Source organism: Salmo salar, chromosome ssa17 (assembly GCF_905237065.1).
Source record: "Salmo salar chromosome ssa17, Ssal_v3.1, whole genome shotgun sequence".
NCBI classification, from domain to species: Eukaryota; Metazoa; Chordata; class Actinopteri; order Salmoniformes; family Salmonidae; genus Salmo; species Salmo salar.
In genome coordinates, this window is record NC_059458.1 from 62,942,194 (window position 1) to 62,967,474 (window position 25,281).

At 44.6% G+C, this 25,281-nt stretch overlaps 1 protein-coding gene across 4 annotated transcripts in view; it reads left to right on the forward strand.

The window, feature by feature from the left end:
• The window catches only part of LOC106576317 (synaptotagmin-1), a 216,036-nt gene that overhangs the window by 72,904 nt on the left and 117,851 nt on the right, over positions 1 to 25,281 (forward strand). For 3 of the 4 annotated variants that reach the window (XM_014153431.2, XM_014153427.2, XM_014153430.2), the window contains exons 2-3: positions 2,206 to 2,256; positions 22,827 to 22,918. The gene's annotated coding sequence lies outside the window, so the exon portion shown is untranslated. Of the gene's footprint in view, positions 1 to 412; positions 554 to 2,205; positions 2,257 to 22,826; positions 22,919 to 25,281 lie in introns of those variants that run through there. The other variant, XM_014153428.2, reaches the window with a different exon arrangement.

Below are 25,281 nucleotides of genomic sequence, written 5' to 3' on the forward strand. Positions count from 1 at the left end.
TTTTGACAGCATCCTTACAAGTCACCATCTTTTCAACTCCACTGTCTGTCAGATTGACAGGCCAGTAAAACAACGGGAAATCCGTTCTATTTTTCACAACATACCCAACATATACACGTGTTAATCTCATTTCTTCTCCACATTTAAGTCCAGTTAGTGACATGGGAGTGCATTTCCATGTCAAATTAGCTGTTCACGTCTTGAAACACCATGTCGCTGTCCATGGTGCTGAATTCACATAGGTAACATACTGCCTAGTTGTCGGAAAATGGTGTAAACAAATCAGAACAGGCTTCCTTTACTGGGCTACCTCTATAAACATACAAACAACGGACTTTTGTTCACTAAGATACAGTAATAGGAGTCATACCATATAGGCTACCATATGACTACTGCAATTACGCGATTCACATAGAGAGGGAGAAAGAGAAGCACATGATCATTGGTTGAATACTATTCGGCGGTCTGTTGCCAGACGTGGGCATAGTCACTACACTGGTCTATGGATCTTATGGCTTGATGCGATTATCAGTTACATCCGTGGATTTAGTAGGTGAGTAGCTCATCCTTTTGATGTGTTAGTTGAAACTAAATCTAGCAACATTGTGAGAAAATGAAATATATATTTTGCCCATTCATTTTGAAGGACACGTGCTTATTTGTCTGCCACGTTGCTGTGTGTTGCCGCTTGATCTATGGGTGTTCTTTTGTTCATGGGTAGAGCGATTATTGCATCTACATAAAAATACTATACAATACTATATATACTTAACATTAGATATCCTTCGTTTTCGAGACAGAATAAGCGTTTTCTGTAAAGGAAGCATCTTTGATTGACTTGGCAATGAGCCAATCTCTTATTGGAAGTTGGTTGGTGCTGTACAGGGTAATTTAATCAAATAGAAAGTCAATTTGAGCGAATTAGTTGTTCGTTTATTGGCAACAATCTGACAATTATTTAGGTAAAAAATGATGGCCTTCCCTGTTCCGCGGTAAGAACAATGAATTCGCGCTTGTTTTCTTGGTTCGCTTTTTAAATATTGTAGTTTAAAGACATTTACATTCGAATGTGTTTAGAAGCCTTAACACACAGGTTTAAATAGTGAGTTTCTTTTACATTCAGTGCGTTTCCATGATCATAGTTTATGGTTGCAAATAGAGGCATGAATAGCCTATGCCATATATACTCTACAGCTGCCTTCCCCAACTGGCGATTTTATTTGACCAGCAAATCAGCTCCAAGGGATTAGAATTTTGGAAATCTATTCCAAAGTATTCCCACGCATAACACAAATATGGGATCTATTCAAATGTAAGAAATGTTTATAATTATTATGTTCTAGTAACATATTATGTTTTTTTGGGGCTTCTTGCGGTCAACTTACAAATTATTATGTTCTGGCCCCTTGACCATCCAAGAACAAATCGTCCCGCAGCTGGATCTAGTTGATGATCCGTGCTCTACGGGTCAAAATGCTTCTCTCAGTAGGTTTGTGGGTTGGCTTCAGCAACCTCCAACTATCTAGCTTTTCTTAATTACCAGAATCCATTTCTATTACCAAACCTCTCTGGAGTACAAACCTACTTCTTTCTCACATTTAATTTGTGTGCACTTCTATGCACAGGTCCTTATTTGGTCATTCAGATAATAATAATGTAATCTTCCCTTTTCAGATCTGACGTGGTACCCCAGTATGTTAATTAACGGGTATCATATTGCCTCAATCTAAAACTCGTGCATTTGGGCTATAGCAAAACTGTTATTCAAAACACAATGAATCAAATGTTCAGATTAAGGTAACAGTTATGAGGGCTACTGGGAGTCTAGGTTCGTCTGCTGTCAATACGATCCTTCTCTGGACTAGTTTCTGTTCACATTGCTGTTTTACCATGCTCACCTACTTCCCGCTATACAGTATTAGACTTGAAGCAGAAGCTCCTATTCAGACAAGAGGGAGGCTTCTTCCTTTGTGAGAAAACACACTCATAGTCATGTTTGAGTTCACTGAACCATGTGTTTGTTTTATGTTGCCTTGGCCTACTTTCACTCTTGTACAGTATGATTCTCTCTCTCCTCTTTGTGACTGCTGCTCTCTCCTGACCCTCATCTCTTTCTCTTGGATGGCCCTAGGCAGTTCTGTCTTTATATTGAATGTGTTTGGACACGCATGCCAGATCTAATACCAGTGTCTGTCTCTTCTGCAGTGAACCAGTCATAGGAAGAACAACAAGGAATCTACACCGACTGAAGACGTTGTAAGTGTCTGATTACATTTTTCCTTGATTCAACATGAAACATTTCACAAATTGTGTTGTGCTTGCAGTGGTATATATTTATGGCAACACCATCCCATCCCAAATCTAATGAAACAACTTTCAAATCTGTCAATTTCGATTTTAAGATCAACAAATAACCTTAAATTCATTCGATTTTCATCTCTCTTATCAAACTTAAGAGAACAGATGAATGCACATATAGGCCTATTCAATAAACTAGTATTTTTCAAATGATCTTTCTCAAAAGCCTTTATATATTGTCGCATGCAATAATCTGTACTCTTAATAATCATAATTATTGTTATTATTATTATATTCTAATTCTGCCGACCCCACTGCAATTCCCCGATTTAGGAATACCACATGCTCGACCTTTTGCGTGAATCACAGGTTGATGTCAATGGGAGATTTATGCAAAAATGTGGCTTATATGCTCTTACTGTATCTACATGCATTTAGCCTATAGCACCTGAGCAGTACACACACAGTGAGTTACTCCATGGGACATCTTATTGAAACATTTAAAAAGCAGCTGACGCACATACTGTCACTCAACTTACCGTGTCAAGTTAGTGAATTGACCAGGGAACCAGAATCCAGAATGCCTGATGTCCTCTGGTCTCATTTGGGATGCAGACATTGTACTGCTGCCTGCTCTAATGAGATCTCTAGGCTGGAGAATCTAATATTCACCACCGAGGCTACAACATGGCCCCAAGTCAGTGGCTCTGAGGACTGTATGTTAATCCAATGGAGTGGAGTCATCTGTGATCAAGAAGAACTAGAGAGGCAATAGAATAGAGCCACACTCCAGAGGAGAATGTTCTGTAAGGGATCTGTAGTGTGTGTCATATTACCAATAGATGGCAGTGAAACATGATTACTTTTTCTCTCCACAAGTCCTGATTTAGGATCAGTTTTTCCTTTTAGATCACAATGAATATGATTACATGAACAGGGGAAGCTGATCCGAGATAAGCACTCTTATTCTGAGTCGCTTGACACATACGGCCCTTCGTCTTTACAGTAGAGTATGTTTTCTCATTTTTGCTGGTGGCTGGTTTGGAAGGACAGGCAGCTACAGTACAGAGAAGAGTAATTAACGCTGCCTCATTTGACATGATGGAGTACCCAGTTCTCTCCTGTGGTGAATGGAGCTCCCTGCATCTGTCTCGACTGTCACCTGTGATTGATGAACTGCGTGTGTCCCAATGCGTCTTCAAGGCTCTTTGCTGCTGTCTCCCCCCCACCACCACCCTGATCCCCATCGCCAGATCTCCCAGCCTCATCCTATTAGCTGGCATATTAACCACCACCCATGTTTTATGATCGGGACATAATCCCACCTTGTCATGGTGGTCTGTCATTATAGTAAGACAAGTCTCCTTGCTACCGTCCTTGTGTTTACTCTTTGCCAAGTGAGTCCCTCCTCTTCTCCACATAGCCTCCCCACCTTTGAGGCAGGGACAGGGGTGTACTGGCAACAATCACACCCCTTAATCCATTTAGATCCAGGACATAATCCGGCCAGTGTTTCCTGGCATTAAGTGCATATTCACACCTGACATGTTGTTGTGGGAGATGGGCCAGATCTGATGGGAGGACAGTAGCAGGTTTATAGGCTCTCTCACCACCAAGGTCGATCCTGTCAGTGTGTCGGTGTCTCATAACACCTTCCATAGGCTTTGGGCTTTGGGGCAGTCGCCTGGCCCTGTTCCACAACACTGATCCTGGCCTGATTCTGACAATCTCACCCTCTATCTGGGGGAAGCCCTATGAGGGTTCCCATCACCTGCCTCTACTTGTGTTCTCCATTGATTAGTGTGGGAGACTGGGATTGCAGAGTTTAGAGAGCTTGCGCCCACATAGATTATGCTAAATGGTATCAGTGTAAGATATTGTCACAATCACAGATTTGCAACAAAGCCATGAAGTATTGAGTTTGAGCCAGGTGACGAGTTGAACCAGGGAGCACTTGTTATGATTTAGTGTTTTCCTCTGATACTTGGTAATAACTTTACAGTTTACCGGCTCACTGAGAGTCATCAATCTGCTGGTGGATGTCATCTTGCTCTCAGCTCCCAGCTGCTTGGAGAGACAGACAACCATCTCATTCACTCAGTGCTCAGTCAGTCATATCTCCCAGGGAGAGAGAAGTGAGTGGGATGGAGATAAGTGCTGCAAGATGGAGCCCCTTCATTTAATGCAGAGCAGATAGACATGCAACAGAAAACATTCACGGTCACACAGATTGATACCAACAACGTTGAATTCACTCTTGAGCATCATAGTACTGTTTTGGTGTGAATATAGCACAGGGATTAGAGACAATTATAAACTGGGTGGTTCGAGCCCTGAATGCTGATTGGCTGACAGCCGTGGTATATCAGACCGTATACCACAGGTATGACAAAATAATATTTTTACTGCTCTTATTACGTTGGTAACCAGTTTATAATAGCAGTAAGGCACCTCCGCGGTTTGTGGTATATGGCCAATATATCACAGCTAAGAACTGTATCCAGGTACTCCGCGTTGTATTGTGCATTAGAACAGCCGTTAGCCATGATGTATTGGCCATATACCACACTCCCCGGGGCCTTATTGCTTAATTATAAAGTTGACAGAAAAACATTGGTTCACAGAGTGTAGTAATTGACATGAGGAGCTGTGAGGATGAGGTGTAAGGAGGTTTTATGGGGATGTTTTACAGGGTGTATCCATCGCCCTAGCTGTCTATAACCAGACTGACTACTCCCCCTCCAGAGTGCATTAAGGTCTCTCAGAGTGGGCTTTCAGACCAGACCCCTTTTAGACATAGTTCTCTCTCCCTCTTTGGCCAGGGTATTACAGCAACCAAAATGAGCTCCTCTTTCTCCTCAGACAAGGTTAGTATTCACCTGCGTTCCCTTGTCTAACGGGACAGGCTATGCTCCATGTTCCTCTTTTAATCTGGGGCATTATAATATTTCATTTCCTCCCTAATTCGTTTAATCAGTTGCCGGGTCCCGCTTCTCAGATAGGGCCGGGGAGACACCAAACGCAATTCACATTTCCTTCTTTGTCCTCGGTTTCACCATGCAAAACTCTGTGATTGTTCTTTAATAACAGAGTGTGGATGTATCCACGTTGCCATTGTGGAGCTGTAATTTAATACCTAATGTTGTCCCTTTGAGGAAAGGACAGGGAAATTGAGGGCTCGCTTTGGAATGAGGTCTTGAGTGGGTACTGTTTCACTGAGGACAGGGCCTTTTTATCAAACAGAGTAGAACATTAGCAGTTCAATTGATGATCAGTTTAACTTTGGCAATTCAAATTCTTCAGTCGTTCTTTATCTTGGTGTAGGTTGCCAAGTCAACTTCTCTCCTCAACCTTCATCCCAAGGAACATTACGTTGCCTCAGCAAAATGGATGACTGAACGAAATGCAAATGCAAAGCATGGTGAACGACGACACTTGTCAGCATTAAGCAGTGTCTAAATGATGCAAGGTCACGCAACGAGGTGGACACACTGAGGTCAGTGACTGACGAGTGAGAAAGGCATGTATGGCATTATCCCTGGTGGACCTTAGCCTACTCTGTCAGGGAGTTAGACCCAGAGCGCTGCTACGCTGCTTCATGAGAACTGACCAATCACATCTTATCACTACTAAAGCCTGCATCTCCACTGGCCTGGTCGGGGTGCACCGAGGATTGTGGAACCACACACGGTCTAATGGCGTAAGCCTTTTATTTCATAGTAGCAATGAAGGATCAGCCCATTTAGCTTTTCTCGTCGCCTTCTTTCTTGCATCATCCTAAGTATTCATCCATTTAGTTTGTATTTCTATCCACCTTCGTTTGCAGCAGCATGTTGAATGTACTGGGTTTTACAGATATGTGTGCATTACACTGCGGGTTGAGCTGTGATGCTGTTGGCTGTGTGGCCTCTTCTTCTGGCTAGCACACCGTGCTCAGTAACCAGTGGGCCGATGGGCATGTTTCTGTCAGCACAGCCTCTTGATCCTTATCCAGGGAGCAGTGAAACCACCCTCCGGTGAGGCTCAGGACAACGCTGATGGGGAAAAAGCAACATCACTGTGTTCAAAATAGCTGTGGGGTTGGCATTTTCCAGAATGCTTCACTTCCCATGGCGTTCGCCATGTCCTCTGTGAGCCAACGCGTCTCGGACACATTGCGGTCACCATGCGGCTGGAGGAGATATGACAAATGCAGAGATGAAGCCTGCGAATGTCCCGTGAGAAAAGTGTGTTCCTTGAGAATATCATCTAAGCTGTCCAGGACATGTTTTTGACTCATTAGCCTTGTTACAGAGGAGTACAGTATATCCTTTACCAACCGAGGACAGGTGACCACTGCATTGTAGGTATTTATGTACCCAAAGACCAATGGAACCATGTCAGATTCAGAGGCTGTGTTATTTTGAGAAACTCCCTGAACCATCCAAAGTTTTCTCAGTGTCTGAAGCTGAACTTCTAACAGGAGAACCCAACACATCTCCAAGATGGATTCCTTTTCATGTTTCTGGGCAGGCTTCATGTGTCTGGTCTGGCCTTTTTTTAAGCCAGGGGCATTTTTTTGATCTGCAGGCTTCTCTTTCCTCAGCGGGAGAGACTCACTTCAAAGGTGTGGCCATTAAAATCAGGGCATCTTCGTGCTCAACCGCAAGGTCTTCTGCTGAATGTTTTACGGTCAGTGGGATTCTCCAAACTTTCTGCCCTGGATGTCAGATATTGGAATTGTGTTATGGTTCACCTGCAGATACCAATGTCACAGCATGTCTTCTCTCACATGTCTTGCTTATAGCTTTACTCTCTCATGTCAACTCGAATTGATAGATTCTGCCCTCTGCGTTGATCTCCATTACTCAGTGTAGGTAAAGAGCTACCACCTTCACATGATGCCTCCAACCCTTCAATCTCCTATGCAAAAACAGCAGGAGAGCGAAAGAGCCAGCAAAAGAGACATAAAGAGGGAGAGGCAGAAAGAGCGAATGAGAGCTAGGGAGAGAGAGAGAGAGAGAGCAGTCCCTCGCATTAAGCACATCTTTTCATGCACGGTGGCAGCGTTATGATGAGAAAAAAACCATCACTGAGGATCCTATCAGTGGGATCAGAGTGAGGATAGTATTAGTGGGATCAAAGTGAGAACTTTGTAAAATATCTGGGGCAGGTTTCTTAAACTGTTCTGACATCAGCCAGCGGTGATTCATCCGGATGCCTCGTTGTGCCCAAAGCAGCTCCGTAGATCTACTAATGCTAAGTAACATTTGGTTTGTTGAAAATGTTATAGATCACATTAGGAGGGAGGTTGAAATAGCTCTATTTGTTGGGATGGGGAAATCTTTGTGTGTGTGTGTGTGTGTGTGTGGCAGGGGGATATGCAGGCTTAGTCCCTCTTTCCACACTTTTCAGGGAGTGTTGTGGTGTTTTCTCCCCAGGATTAGGTCCACTGACTACAAGTGGGTCCACATTCAGTACCGGGGCAACAAACAGACTATGCAGCTCCACAACACTGTCAGATGCATAATGTCTGTCTGGGACTTTCTTCTCTTCTCTTTCTTATCCCTCTCTTCCTGTGTGGAATAATGGCCTCCTCCATTCATTCTCTCCCTCCTCTCCAGGAAATCAATAGCGATGATAACAAGCTGAAGAGAGGTCCTCAGTCAAAACAGCCCATTGAGCCTAAATGTCACCGTTTGGAGTCCAAGATTGATTTATTCTGGCAAAATACTGGTTGCTATCTTGGAATTGCCTCCTTTCCTCATTCCCTCCCTCCTTTCTTTCATTCTCGTCACGATTCAGGAGAGTTTACTTTTACTTCTCTGTACTTTCAAAGTCTCGTCCAAAGTTCAAGTAAGTAAACATTTTACTTCCTCAATCTCGGCCCGCAGGGGGCTTTAAACGGGAAACCCTAATGGACGGCCTGATTTAAGCCACCACAGCGCAACTACTTTAGACTCATAATGACACGCGCTGATGGCTTGGTTAATTACGCTGTATTGTGTGTTTAGCAAACAATCTGTCTGGGAAATATTTAAACAGACTCAATCACAGCGATAATGTCCTTTCCACTTCGGACTTTGTAATCAGCAAAGAGCTCAGGGTCCAACTCTTGGATGGATCGACATGGCTAATTATAACTTTCTGTAGGTGACGGTGAAACAATGCTTTTAACCTCTGACACAGCTATGGGTTTTCAACGGTGTGATGATGTGTTGCCAATTTCATATACAACTCAATGCACACAGTAAACCTGCGATTTTATAGAATAAAGTATTTGCCATCATTAAATGTGAGCAAATCACACAACTGAGAGGCGTGGCTCTGTAAACAGAGCTGCACACCATGCATACAGGGGAGGATTAGGGGGAAGGTGTTGTGGGAGATGATTGGTTGGTAGATTAAGCCGATTAAGCCAATGCCTATGTGCTGTGGTGAAAACAAAATGTTAGTCTAAAAGAAATGTGAGCTAATGTCTAGATGCTTTTTATAGTGGAGATCAAGTTTATAAATTGCCTGGCTGGGCTGATGAGACAGTGGATTGTGCAGTCAGATGGAACAGAGTAAATAGGCGTTTTAATCTCATAGATTTAGCTGGTGGTAACTTGTGGAATAGACACCGTCTGGAATGCGGTTCTAACCAACCAGCCCGTTGTATAACTTCCGATAACTACCATCCATATATGAATGGCAAAGGCCAATGAAAAACCAGCACCACACCATAACACAATGTCCCAACTCCAATGAAGTCTTGTTCACAGAAGAATAGGAGGAGTAGGTCTGCTGATTGTGAGTTGAATGACTAGGTCCCTGCAGACTCTACAGACTGGGGACTGCATCATTGCTCTGCTCTAGCTCCTGCTTCATAGAGGAAGAGGGAGAGAGATTTCTCAGCCCACGGACAGCAGAGCAGCCCGAAGCCAAAACACCCAGATGCTTATTTAATTCTGCGCTGGCTCACAGCGGGCTGTAAATTGAACATGGGAGCATAATTCTGGGTGTCTGTTTGTTGTGTTTAAACACTGGCGAGCCGTCTGCCGGCATCGCTTCATCAGCCGTCCCCCCGACTTCTGGGCGGATCTCCGCCCCTCCCCGCTGCAGAGGTGTGTGGAGCAGGAGAGGAACTGAAACCAGCCCAACACACCTGCTAAGGGGAAAGAGAGGATAAACTGAAAAGATTGCATCTTTTTCTGTTAATGAAAGGATTCGGGAACTGAAAAATGTCTCAGCTCTGAAGAAACAGTGTTCATTTTGCACTGATCTCTGAGTCAAAAGTTATGAAAAACAGAAGTGATTTCTCAGGGGAATGTCCTTTTGAGGCCTGTGCACACAGCGAGGTGTTTTGTAGCCAGCCATTGTATCAGGGCACTCGGCCTCCCATCCACACAAAGACACAACGGTGCCGTCCCCTTTCCTCTCCAATGAGTCACAATAGTGGTGGTCATGTCGGACATGGCACAGTTACCAACCCAGTGGGTGCCAGATGTGAAGGAAACCATCGTGGGCTTGTAAGAGCTTGTCTTGGTTATTCATTTAAACATGCCTTTGCATGTTCGGTGGAACCACTAATAATGAGTCAGTTGATCGAGGCGTCTGTCACCTCACTCCTTGGAGCTGTCCTTCTTTCTTGGAATTGCCCCCACTCAATCTCCCCACTCCATGTCTTCTCAGAATGACCCAACAAGGATACACCCTTTGTCCATTGGGATCTTACTGACTGCGTACTGTAGGAGTTTAACCTGCATGCTATTTTGGTAACTGGATGCCACATGCTACTGCAACTAAACAGGTGGCATACTGTAGTGCAAAATAGAGGTCATTGGCAACCCTTTCTGTTTTAGTACTTCACTATGGCCTTCCTCTTTATGTCGGACTTGTGCTCTCTGCTGTCAAACATAAGAAGAGGTGGCAGATTTGAGCCTCCGATTGCTTGTAATTAGTATTATCCATAATCTCAGAGGGCGAGGGAAAGTCTGTTATAAACTGGGTGGTTGGAGCCCTGAATGCTGATTGGCTGAAAGCCATATACCACGGGTATGAAAAACAAGTACTTTTTACTGTTCTAATTACATTGGGAATCAGTTTATAATAGCAATTAGGCACCTTGGGGTTTGTGGTATGTGGCCAATATACCACGGCTAAGGGCTGTATCCAGGCACTCTGTGTTGCGTCGTACATAAGAACATTAGCCATGCTATATTGGCCATATACCATATACCACACCCCCTCAGGCCTTATTGCTTAAGTATACTCTGTTACATCCTGTATTGGTTTAATTTTTTATTTTCTACCTAGTTTATCACTCTCTGCTCCTCGTTTATGTCATTCGCCCGTTCACTCTGTATTTGGTGAGTGTTGAATGTCTATTAGCATTGCGTAGAGAATAGGTTTGCAGTAGAGTTGCTAAGAAACCACAGAGCTTCCCCAGAATGTGCTGTTATTTCTGATAAGCACGTCACGTCTTCACACCTCCGAGAATAAGTACAGCGGCCTAGACTTTAAAGACAAGGAGACTAAAGAAAGACAGAGTAGTTCTCCCAAGGATGGAAAATCATTCTGTCTCCAGTAGATTTGAGAATATTGAAAGATGAGCATGCACCGTTGAGCTCTATCAGCTTTTGGGGTTGTTTTTTTGGATAAATCTCACACAACAACACAGACATAGGCATGTGTTGGGAGCTAGCTTAACCCCCATGTCACCCTCTGCTCACTGAAGAGTGAGATGTAGCACATTGAAATGTCAGCTCCTCTTAGTGTCATCAGTTTTGCTGAGGGCTGGGGTATGATTACCATACGGCTGGCGTTACCTCATCATCCTCCGCCCTGTTTATCTGCCTCTCTCCTCAGAGACGCGGGGCAGAGGGACACTACACACACAGAGCACCACAGAATGTAGAGGAGAGGAGATCCGAGTCAGCCCAACTGTAATGGCTGACAGTCTGACACAATGAACAAGGCTGATGACAGTGGGCAGCCTGCGGAATTGGAATGGGTTGAAACCATTTAGAGTGAGGTTTCATTATACATGGTTTCGCAGCCATCTTAGATAAATATACACAATGTATTGTGTCAAATGACAGTAACAAAGTTTAGAGTGAGTTTTATGAGTTATACAAAACCAAAGATTCAGCACTGTTTACAAAGGCGAGGGTGGGCCACCAAGTATTCTGTCACAGGGGCTTGGAAGCTTAGTCAGGCTCTTAAAAACCTGTAAAGGGCTTCTCACAGAGTAACAGCAAAGATAACCACAAAAACCCCCTTGTGTCCTGCCGGAGTGGTGCTGGAAGTGGGTGACAGCTTGACACCACTGTGTCCCCGTTTCTCTCTCAGATGGGCCCACTCCGAACCCTGATCTCAATCTCCATTTTGTTTACCCCAGCTGACTAACCATGTACTATTTGGCCGTGAGTACCCTCTGTCTCTCCTTTAACTCCACAGAACATAGTGGTCATTTTCATACTGATCCTGGCAGTAGGCTCCCCCCCACCACCCACCCCCCACACCGCTTTTAATCTGCATTTAAAGATGAAAAGAGAGCGCAGGCATCTGTTGGGGGACCCACTCTGGGTAATAACAGGAGGACTGAGGGAGCATATCAACGTCTAGGCCTGGTGCACAAAGAGGCCAGGGTAAATTCATTGACCCCCTCAGGCCCCCAAAGCAGAGGCTTATACAGGGACAAGGCCAGCTTTGATCAGCCAGGGGTAAAAGGCACTGTGGATGAGAGAGAGAGAGAGAGAGAGAGAGAGAGAGAGAGAGAGAGAGAGAGAGAGAATCTGAGGGTCTTTGTAAAGTCACAGTAATGCGCCGGCATCCATTTTGTGCCCTTGGTACATTGTGAATTGGCCTCTGATGAAAGACAGTGCCAGGAAAGTGCGCTTTGATAACTATCCCAATACTCTTGCCATGTAACATAATCACAGCTGCTATTATAGTCAAAATGGAGACCTGTAGACTGAAATGGAAGTAAATGGCTCTAGATAATCAACAGAGAGAGAAGATGGAGCTGTAACAAAAGACTGGCTCTGTGTGTATTCTCATGTGGCCACCATCTCAGCATGCTATGCATCTGCTATTAATACAGTGTTGATGAAGCCAGGTTGCATCACCCTGTTACTCCGACATGTAAGAGCTTGCATAATTGGTTATGGTTCAAGCTGTAGATGTCATCAATAACTCAGGCTTGTGTTGGTACTGTATTGAATGGTGTTCATCTCAAAACAAATGTAGGTCAAATAGCGTAAAAAACAAGACTCATGAGAAGATATCTCTTCTATTACAGGGAAAAGGTTCACTCAGGTAGTCATCCAGATATGCAAATCATCCATGAATGACAGATCTTTATGCGATTCATCTGTCATCCTGGTGTATGATTTAACCATCACAACGGTCTCTCTTCTCTAATCAGGGGCCAGATACTAAACTACCATACACACTCTGCATTCCCCAGGTGCCATTGGCTCCTCCCCAACTGCTGCCATGGAGACCCCTGCTGTCCCCATTTTAATTGCCTGTCCTTCACACATATGCAAATACACACACACAGCCTACACACAGTATGTACACACAGGTTCAGGTTTGTTCCCGTGATGCACACAGGCAGCTGTTCTGCCACTGCCCTGTGGACCACTCACATGCAGTTCACGGTGCACACTCCCAGGAGGTTTAATGAGTGGGGGAGGGCCGGCACGCAGCAGCAGCAGACTCTCCTCACCGTCCGTCTCAGCTGTTCATTATGGACCTGCTGCTCTGCTCCCCACAGCCAACACTCAGGAAAGAGTAAATTGCATCCTTCTAGATGATTTCCCATCGGTTTAGTTTGGCTGAGAGAGCAGGAAAACATACACACATGCGAACCCAGGTGCACACACACACACGCGCGCACACACACACACACACACACACACACACACACACACACACACACACACACACACACACACACACACACACACACACACACACACACACACACACACACACACACACACACACACAGACAAACACACAAAGAGACACACGCACGCACACACACACATACCCTGTGCGTACTGTGGTTACTTAGTCACATGCGGAAGGTTTGTTGTAAAAAGCTTTAGAGATTACAGCTCCATGGTGAACATACGTTACTCTGGAGAGCACAAAACCTTGAGAAGTCAAAACATTGTATTCCTGACCACACCTGTGTGTCTATGTTCCTGCCTTCGAATGAACACGTCACCAGAGGAATCAGCCCAATCAAAGACCCATCCTTCCAAAACCCGATTGGGTCAGAGAGTGTCTGTCTTGAACTATAAAACAACCCATTCTCCTCCGGAAAGATCAATGCAGACCAATACAAGTTAACTTACCCCCCGAACACACGTGGACTCTTTGCCCAGATACGGCGGTCCATGAATTTGTTCTGAGGCCTCAATGATTTTCCACCGGTAGTCCAATGTGATCTCCAACAAATTGAATGTGGAAAGCGTTTGACACATTATGCATTAGGTGTTATCGTTGAATTCCATTACGGTTAATGCCTGCTCAGATTTCTTTCACTAGTGTCACTAGTGTACAGAATTTACTGTGAAATTGGACTACCGAGCCGAGCCGTTTTCTCTCCACCCATGGATAATGACCAGTAAAGATAACTTGGGGGAAAATAATTGTTAAAGGAGCCTTACTCATAATAGCACATCATTTACATAGTTTACATAAAAGGGACATGATTATGAGAGAGAGAGAGTTGGTCATCTCTGTCTCAGACTTCAAGCCCGGGCATTTCAAAGTTGTGTTTCACAACAAATGTCTGTGCAGGCCGAGGAAGTTTTGTGCAAAGCAATTACGGCTGAGGGAATTTTCTCCCCCACCTTCTTTCTGCCTGCTTTTGTCTTCCCCTCTCTCTCAGTGACATCCATCTCTCCTAGAGCGCCACCATGCTCTCCTGCCCCAGGGGGCAGCCTGGATACTATAAGAAAGCCTCTGGCCTGTGAGAGAATAACAATCACTTTACCTTGGATAACCCAGAGAGCATTGGTCACAGTAGTGTGGGGAGAGGAAGAAATAGGAATCAGCCATCCTTGGAAAAGATGGAGGAGCCCACGCTCAAATGGTCCTCTGTCAGCCAGGCGTACTGCTCTTTCTCTCTCTCTCTCTCTCTCTCTCTCTCTCTCTCTCTCTCTCTCTCTCTCTCTCTCTCTCTCTCTCTCTCTCTCACTCTCACTCTCTTTCCACTCCTATGGCACTCGCATATCAGACACGACACCTGTCAACCTCCATCATGGTCATCGGTGGCCTAACAGGCCCTGTCTCTGGACAGGGCTGATTAAGCTGGACCTAGAGACCTGCAATGACAAAATGTGCGCCGGACCGAGCCATCCCACGGTGTATGAGCAGGTGACTGCCAGACCATGGGAAACAGGAGGGCTGTATTGTTAAATGACTGTGTTCCCATCGAGCCCTGGCTTGGACCACTGGAGGATGAATAAGGAAATAACAGCCAGAGTCCTGCTGCCCAGGAACAATTTCCCCTCCACTGCCAGCTGGTGGACCCCATCCATCCATCCCCACCTCCCCTCCCCTTGCTCTCTGCTTACTATGGTCCACAGGCAGGTTAGAGATGGAGCTCTCTGTGACAGCCAGTTACTGTATGAACCTACTGAAGGAAGCTGGAGGGGAGGCAGAGAAGAGAAACTTTCACCAGCCAGTGTAATTCAAACTGTTTTTTTGTCTTTGTTTGCTTTGTTAATTCAGATGTGGAGATGTATTTCAGTGTCCTCAATGGAAAATGACTAACCTCTCACAAAGCCTACCCTCATGTTATTAGAACACTTACAATCAACCATTTTCACAGACCAATTTGAAAAGCCAAAGGCCTTTGTATTTGGGAAAATGACTGCACTTACAGGGGATCCTTTGATCAGGGCGTTGTTGCCATTGCAGCGGGTATGTGAGGGCTGCATCCCCACTAAACGCTCTCTCTCCAAAGTTTTTTTGTTGTCAGAGAGAGTGAGTCACCCCCAAAGTACCTTGAGACAGGGATTAAACATGGCAGCTCGTCTTCATCACAGTAATCTTGTTTGCTCAGAGGGCAGTGTCTATAGAGGACAGAGCACAGCCACACTCACTGTCACAGGGATAAGGGACGTTGTGATCGCTAGCTACCTTCTTGCACTTTAAAGGAGACCAGGCTGAACAGCGTTGGAGCTGTGTTTGTGTTTGTGTGTACATAAAAAGCTTCGGTATGTGGTGTTGCTGCAGATCAAGGACCGCGAAAATAATTACAATCAATATTTACAATCTATAGTACTATTCAGTACAACTGACCACATTGTAAAGTGCTGATGGCAATATTGTAAAGGACAAAGGAATACAAGTTCTTCAATATCCAGATATTGAGAATTCACCATTGATGGCAGCTTTTCAAATAGTTTCCATGTGCTTTGACATGGAACATGGGAGAAAAATACATTTTGATTTGCACATGAATCCGCAGGACATGAGCCAAACAATCTAAACAGTTTCTTTTTTTAAGTGTAGAAAAATGTCTGCCAGAGTTCAGGAAGTTTACGATTTAAAGTGATCACCTGGGTTTATACTGTAATGACTCTCACCACGAGCCGCCATCAGCCAGCAGAAGGAGCGCATTGCAAACGGGATAGCTAATCCACAGAAATAGCCTGTTAACACGGGGTGGCATGTCTCCACTCAAGACTTATGATTCAAGCTTTGTGGGCATGCGGAGGGAGGTTGGTGGGAATAAGAATCAGTCTGGGAGAACTGAGAGAGTTGTCCAAGAAATTATGAAAAAAATACTATTCGGAGAGACAAGACTCGAAACAATAACAAAAGCCTTCTCGCTGGCTTTCATTTGTCACCTGTTCCTCCATCGTCGCTGCATCTCCTTAAAGAGCACTCTTATTTCCATCCGGACATTTCTACAACCAGACAGAGTACAAGAGGGGAACGGAAGAGCATTATGAGCACCGAACATTGCTTGTGGCTGACAGCCCTTACAAACAGCCAGTGCAAGGCAGACAGACAGGCAGTCTCCCTCTCCTGAAATAGTTAAGGAAAAGTATGGAGGAGTGACAACGTGCTCAGTCTTTATGAGCGAGTGTAGGGTTGAAATGAGAAAAACCAGATGGAAATCAGTATGCTGGAGAAAGTGTTGTTCCGCCTTCGTTCTTCAACGTATGGCATGTTCAGAGCTTCAGCAGAAAGTATTAGATGAATGCACTAACTGTAAGTCGCTCGGGATAAGAGCGTCTGCTAAATGACACAATTTTTTATTCAAATGTAAAGTATGAGTGGGTCAGATTGTTCTTATCTTTGTCCAAGCTGGCTACACACAGTTGAAGTCGGAAGTTTACATACACCTTAGCCAAATACATTTAAACTCAGTTTTTCACAATTCCTGACATTTAATCCAAGTTAAAATTCCCTGTCTTAGGTCAGTTAGGATCACCATTTTATTTTAAGAATATGAAACGTCAGAATAATAGTAGAGAGAATGATTTATTTCAGATGTTATTTTTTTCATCACATTCCCAGTGGGTCAGAAGTTTACATACACTCAATTAGTATTTGGTAGCATTGCCTTTAAATTGTTTAACTTGGGTCAAACGTTTCGTGGTAGTCTTCCACAAGCTTCCCACAATAAGTTGGGTGAATTTTGGCCCATTCCTCCTGACAGAGCTGGTGTAACTGAGTCAGGTTTGTAGGCCTCCTTGCTCGCACACACTTTTTCAGTTCTGCCCACAAATTTTCTACAGGGTTGAGGTCAGTGCTTTGTGATGGCCACTTTGTTGTCCTTAAGCCATTTTGCCACAACTTTGGGAAGTATGCTTGGGGTTATTGTCCATTTGGAAGACACATTTGCGACCAAGCTTTAACTTCCTGACTGATGTCTTGAGATGTGTCTTCAATATATCCACATAATTGTCCTCCCTCGTGATGCTATCTATTTTGTGAAGTGCACCAGTCCCTCCTGCAGCAAAGCACCCCGCAACATGATGCTGCCACCCCCGTGCTTCTCAGTCGGGATGGTGTTCTTTGGCTTGCAAGCCTCCCCCTTTTTCCTCCAAACACAACGATGGTCATTATGGCCAAACATTTATATTTTTGTATCATCAGACCACAGGACATTTCTCCAAAAAGTACGATCATTGTCCCCATGTGCAGTTGCAAACCATAGTCTGGCTTTTCCTCCCACATCTTCACAAGATCCTTTGCTGTTGTTCTGGGATTGATTTACGCTTTTCGCACCAACGGACGTTCATCACTAGGAGACAGAACGTATCTCCTTCCTGAGCAGTATGATGGCTACGTGGTCCTATGGTGTTTATACTTGCATACTATTGTTTATACAGATTAACGTGGTACCTTCAGGTGTTTGGAAATTGCTCCCAAGGATGAACCAGACTTGTGGAGGTCTACAATCTTTTTCTGAGGTCTTGGCTGATTTCTTTTGATTTTCCCATTATGTCAAGCAAAGAGGCACTGAGTTTGAAGGTAGGCCTTGAAATACATCCACAGGTACACCGCCAACTGACTCAAATGATGTCAATTAGCCTATCAGAAGCTTAGAAAGCCATTACATAATTTTCTGGATTTTTACAAGCTGTTTAAAAGTACTGTCAACTTAGTGTATGTTAACTTCTGACCCACTGGAATTTTGATACAGTGAATTATAAGTGAAATAATCTGTCTGTAAACAATTGTTGGAAAAATTACTTTTGTCATGCACAAAGTAGATGTCCTAACTGACTTGCCAAAACTATAGTTTGTTAACAAGAAATTTGTGGAGTGGTTGAAAAACGAGTTTTAATGATTCCAACCTAAGTGTATGCAAACTTCTGACTTCAACTGTATGTGTCCTATATACCTACCTCTCTGTCAAGTAACAGAACTAGGGTAATATGCTTGTGGTGTTGCACACAAAGCCTGCCAAAACAGACAACTTAACAACGGCCTTATAGCATTAGCTGTGGAAAGTCAGAGGTCCACAACATGAATTCAGCCATAGACTCCATTGGCGCATCACAATAGAGTCGGCCTTAAAGTGTCGACCAGGGAAGGTGCCTCACTCATCAGTGTTAGTGTGGTAGAGTGGACTTGCTGGGGGCAGGTGATGAGCCTGGTCGAGCTCCAACCGTACAGCCTTCTGCATAGCCTAGAGGCATGCTGGGTAACAGTTGCTAATCATCTCCACGGCGCTCCCCGCCACCGTAGAGTGACCACAGAGGGGGTTGGAGGATGGGCCTGGAGGTGCCAAGGCCACACCACATAATTATACAGTAAATACTTAAGTTCCTTCTCCGATCTACAGTACAGTACAGAGCCCTCTACACGTATCACTCTGTAGAAATCCATTTCCCCCAGTGTTCTAGTGATTGGACGCTGTTGCTTTCCATAGAACTGCCTGGTTTGACAGAATGTGCTCAGACAGGATTGTTGTGATGAGACTTCTCCAGCTGCCAGGAAGGCTGTTTCTTACAGTCCAGGTTTAGGTAGAATCTGAGGCAGAGAACACCAGTAGCCTATCCTTTTTTAAGGGCAAGGAGGAGATGTGTTTGTATGCCTGTTTATATGCCTGTTTTGTTGAGGCATTGTATGGTGTCCCAACGCATGATGAAAATACATACTAAATGCTAGATTCATATTTGTAAAACACAATCGCTTGGCTATTGTCAAAATCCAAACAATTAAAACTGAGCGAAAATATGTTGGTTCTTCCCTGATTGTTTTCTCCATCTGATAATAACATTTTCACAAGCATCTCCTTGTAATGACCAATGGATATGACTTCTTATGAGATGCTTTGCCATCATATTCCACATTGGATCCTCCTTCAGAAACGATGGGATGGTATGAGCCATGGTCAGGGGATTATACCAGCTGACATATCTGGGGCATTGGGTTTCTGCCTCAGTGCCTGTCAAGGGGAGCAAGGCTCTGGTGATTGGCACGGCCAAGTCCTCAAGGTCATGTTTGTTTTTACCGCTCACACCTCTCTGTAGATTACTGGGGTAATATATCTCCTGTCAAAATGTTACCTATCCCCCCCAGCTCTGGTCCTTAACCAGTACACACATCAAAAGATGGTTTCCACCACGTGTCTCCTTCATGTTGTAACCCAAGCCAGGGAAATATACCAGAACACAAAACTTGTATGTTTTGTCTCCCGTCGGAATACTAAGAGATGGAAATGTAATCTCTCCCTTTGGCATCGTTCTGAGCTGAGGGTTGGGCTTGGTCGTGATTGCAGACCATAGCTCTCAGGAAAGTCTGCATGGGGCCTTATATTCATCACAACGAGATGGATCGCATCATTCAACCAGTTGCTGCTCGAGACGCATTCAAAACGACCAGCGTTAAGAGCGAATAAGCGATAAAGGTCTACCTGGTCAGAATACAGATGAGTTCTAGAGGAGGCATCTGATGTGAGGAAGATGGAGACAGACTCACATGTGTTCAGGCAAGCAGAGAGGTGGAGGGAGATGGAGAGTGGTGGATACCCTAAGTGGAAATGCAGGATGGAGGAATGACACGGTGAAAAGAAAGATGAGGGGAGGCGGGTGAAAAGCAGGCGCCACGCCGGGAAAATGAAGACTTATGTGAAAGCACCACAAAGGGGTGGTTGTCTGTTGCAGATGGCTGACAAATTGTAGGAGTCACGAAAGCAAACTCTCATTTCGCCGAAAGCGGCGGTTTGGATATCATAACGACAATGTCATTGTGTTCCTACGATGGCGGTTGTTTTCACACGCATCCAGCTGAGCGGTGGAAGTGGTAGCGAGCCCATTGATTTGCTCGAAACCATTGTTCTGTGATTACTTGTCACAATGCTGCTGTGCTCTGTGTGTACATTGAGTAATATACACAGGAGAACAGCTGGAAACGTTGGCAGTGCTAAATCTAATGTGTGTGGTAAGGTTCAAAGCAATCCCACTAGTTACTTACTGTAGCACACACACACACACACACACACACACACACACACACACACACACACACACACACACACACACACACACACACACACACACACACACACACACACACACACACACACACACACACACACACACACACACACACACACACACACACACACACACACACACACACACATACACACACACACTGCACCTATCTGGTGTATGTGACAATAAAAATAGCATTGAAAAAGTACACACTCTCGCATACTAAAGAGATGAATGACTTGTGAGGAGGTGTGTGTGTGTGTGTGTGTGTGTGTGTGTGTGTGTGTGTGTGTGTGTGTGTGTGTGTGTGTGTGCCTGTTTGTGTTAGTAATGTGGTGGAAATGTCATTAATTTACATGTATTATACCAAGCATCACCATATCATTGTACCATCCAAGTTGTTTGCGTGCCTGCCGTGTGTCACACTGGCTGAGGATGGCTGTGCTGGGGTTAATATCAACTGTTGTTGACAAAGTGGCACCTATTGTTAGGCAAATGGATTTCATGGGTATGTTAACAAGAGCACGTGATTCATTCTATAGCAGGAGCTTACGGTTGAAAAATGTATTTCACCGCACTGGCTACATCTATGGTAGTACACAAGGTTATAATGTGAAGAGCTCCATTGAGCTCCAAGTAGGGAAATGAATAATGTTATCGTGTGGGAATTCAATGGCAACTTGTCTTTCTCTTGAATGTTAAGTAGGGGATGAGGGTTTCAGGGGATCTCTTGATGGCATGTTGTTTATATATAGCTAACGGTACGCTTTAACTTGAAATGAAAAGGACTTTCTGACAAAATTTGAAACGTGTAATATCTGAACATTTTACTAGCTAGACTATCTTACATGGATGCTTCTCTGTCACGGATGCCATTGTTGCCCTTAGTTTGAAGATATTTATTTGCAATCAAACTCCAGAATTTTCTCTATCTCAAACTAATTGCACCGGACATTCCACTGATTTCAAAACCTGGTCCTCCAGAAAGTGGAGAGCAACACTTATGCAGTTTTACTACGTGATATCTCTGAAAGAAAATCTGTTTTAGAAAGGATTACCTACACATACTGAGCAGCTCATGTTATAGACAGAAGCGTGCTACATGGCAGACCAATCCGAACTCATCTCTCGGGATTACCATCCTATCCATTATCTCAGCCAATCACGGCCAGAGGGTTCCTGTCTTTTTCCGTGCCTAAACCAACTATGCTCATAATTTAACAGTTTTATTGGTGTTTACAGATGGCATACAAGTTTTTTATTAAAGCACATGAAAGTTCATATGTTCCAGAAGGCATTTATGGCAAAAAAACACATTTTGATTCAAAAAAGTTAAGTTCAAATGGCTTTTAAAATGTATTCTAATGGCTCTCCTGTGAAGTAGTGACACGCGGCATACGCCTAGTTTCCTGAAACGAGACACAAATTGCCTCTGAATGTTTGTGCCTTTGTGTACCTGCCAGTGCCAGCCGGAGGTAATAGCTTTTAATCTGTACATCAAAGGCCCGGCAAATAGCTCCTTAACAGTAATGGGGGAATGAATAGGGAATCACAAACTCCATCTCCACCTCCCGACGCCGTCAAGATGGTGCTGATAGCGCTCCATCACAGTAGAACCTTGGGACATATGCTGCAAGGACAGATCTTCTTAGCATTTTTTATTCATCCATTTTGAAGTAATATATTCTGTGACTCTGTGAATCTCCATACAGGTGTTTATTGGATATTGGTTTTGGATTTTAGAATACATTTTAAAACCAAAATACAGTCAACCTTTGTTTCGTTTCAAACATTATTTACAATGAAATGAGACATTGAAGTAGTATTGAAAATCCCCTGCTGTGACCCTAACTAGAGCACTCCTCCACATCATCCACCTCCTCCACGCTGGAGTGCCTTTCACACCGCAGTGGCAGGCAGCATCTGTGGGGAGGAGGTCCCCAGCTGGTCCCCATCCCTGGTCTCCAGCACATGACTTGGTTCCACCGGCTTCCTAATGAACACGACCAATCGGCTGTGAAAACGCTACATCGATAATGGATCCCTGCCACCTCCTTCACTGACACACACACACACACACACACGCACACACACACACACACACACACACACACACACACACACACACACACACACACACACACACACACACACACACACACACACACACACACACACACACACACACACACACACACACACACACACAGAGAGAGGCAAACAAACAAACAAACAAACAGAACTGAGCTGATGGGAAAATCAACAGGGGGAAATGACATGGGTTCACTTCACCGTGCCTTGATTCTGGATACTGTCATTTGAGCCCATCGCCGTGCACATTGATTGGCTAGAAGAATTGAAATGCAAATGCTATTGGTCTTGTTTGTGCCTGGCTTGTAAAGTACTCTTAAAAGAAAATGGCTGCTCTCAAGAACACAATAGTATCTGTCTGGGCTAGTTTAAAATGTCTCTTGAAAACAGGAACCGACCTGCAGTAACTAGTCTCAATTCAGTTCTATGAACTTTGCATGCTTTTTGTTGTTCCACATTAACATGCTCCGTCTGTCTCTTCCTCAGCTGTGAACTATCTCGACTGCGTGCAACTCCTGTGTAAAGAAGAAGAAGCAGCATTGGAAGACCCCCTAGCAGCAGGCACCGTTGAGATAAAGGTTAGTCTCTGTTCCCTCGTCCTCCAAGACAGGCAAACAAAACAGACATCCTGTCTCAGTGGAAATGCCACAGGTCCACAGAGCCACTCTGGCTATTCACTGTCTCAGACCCCAAGGATCTCCAACCCCCATGGGCAAATAACCTCAGTCCCCTGGTTCCTTATCCTTAAATGCCAATGACCACAGGGGGCAATCCCAAAAAGAAGAAGAATTCCACAGAGATTTGTTTCACAATGTACAAAGACTAACGCTAATTAATATGTATTATTCCGCACATTTTGTGTATACATGCATGAAACAACTCATAGAGGCCCCCATTGCACTCTTCTAATAGAAAATACACATCAAACAGTGGTACGCAGCACCGAAACCTCATTAGTACTGTAGAGTAAGATATGTGATACTACGGTCTCTGGCCATCGTTGCTCATTCATGGACTAAAGACTTGGACTAATGAAGTATGGATTTGGCCTATTAGAGCAGGAAAGGCACTAACATACTATATACATTAGGCTATAATGTAAAGAGCTCCAACTAGGAAGATGAATCATGTTATTGTGTGGGAATTCAATGGCAACTACTGGAGTCCTTATCTTGAATGTTAAGTAGGGGGCTGGTGAGGGGTTCAGGGATTCTGTTGATCTCATGTTGTTTATATTCATTCCTGCACACTACTGCACACATTTGAATGTCATGCTGTGGCAAACAATAACAACCAGAGCCACATTTTCAGATCCAACAACATACGTGATATTCCTCTCTCTCAAGCTAGGGGAGACTGAGCTTGTGTGGCCAAGGGCACAACATGGCAACCAAGGTCATCATAAATGGCAAACACAAATATGACGACACCACACACTGTTGATCAACGTCGTGTTTGAATAAATAGCAGGAAAACAAATGAAGAGTGAAAAAAAAACAATTAAGATGAAGGATTAAGGGAGTTTTATCATCACACACAAGGTTTCCAATATGGCTTGGGAAGGAATTAATGAATTCTGATTGAACCAGTGTTAATATAAGCCAGGCAGATCATATGGAGTCTTACCCTAGTGTAAGTTTAACCAATAGGGAACTCTGTCCTGGTGTCTGTTCACAAACCGTATTTCCTCCCTCGCACTACACTACACAATACCACTCTACTATAACAACATGTACATCCAGCTGGCGAGGCGTTGTGGCTGATTCAGGCCTTGTTAAATTCCATTTTGTTTGTGAGCGGTGCTGAGCGTGGCCTCCTCTGGGCGTATAAGGGCAGACTCCGAAGCCACCGCACCGACTGGGGACCGAGGGGAGCGGTCCCAATTTTTCATCCTTATTACCCATGACACATCCAAAGTGGCAGAGCGCGGCCCATGGAGATATAGAGAGAAAGAGAAAGAGGGAGAGAGGGAAAAAGATAGAGGTGGGCACCTCAGATGAACCAGAGAGTCTGTCTGCCATCCTCCCAACCCCTCATGAACCTCTGAGCAGGGCCCCAATCTGCCTGGCTAAAACAATGCAATTCAATGACGGCGATTAGGGCAGACGAGGGTAAAGTAAAGGAGTCCCGGCCGGGTTCCCAGCTCTCTCTCTCCACTCTAACTCACTTAGTCTCAGTAGCTCTGCTGCGACGGGGCCGACAAACAGAGCATGAAGCTCACGCTTTTCCTCTGGCTCGCTATCTCAACGACGAGGCTAAATTAAGAAGTTACTTAACCCTGGCATGGCAATGGGGTTCTAGTCAAGGACATCTACAAGGTGACTTCCATATGGAAGAAGAGGTAGTTGGACGGGGGTGGGTGTCTTGCCTTCAGCCACGTGACATGATTGGAGGGGGTTTTCTTCACTGAATGAGTCCCCCCTCTCCTCTGCTCTCCTTCCCACGGCGGAGATTAAGATCGCTTGTTGTAATTATTGCTCCTTGAGGCAGCCTAATTCTGCCAAAGAGATAGCATCACACCAGTCAGGTGCTTCAGAGGGGATCTGGCACCAGCTGTTGTCATCCTCTGCGTGTTTTCTGAACGGCATTGTTTTGTGATACATGTCTGTTGATCGACTGGCTTCTCTGGCTTCTGGAGCGCTGCCAATCCCCCGTCTGTCTCCAGATTCGCTCTCCTTCACTAATCACGTTATAGGAAAAAAGAAGGGGGGGAAAAAAATCACACGCAAAAGCCAAAAACCTGAGGTGAGGTGTCTGGGATTTTTGCCACCTGACGTACTGCGAGGCATCAATCATCTGCCACCACAGTCCCATGAAACATCTGTCTTAGACACACCGGGAGCCTGGCCACCTCCCATCCAAACACAGGTGAATGACACGCACATTCAGCTCTGCCCAATGAGCAGCCATCTTTTACCATCAGGTACAGTAATGTAAGGGT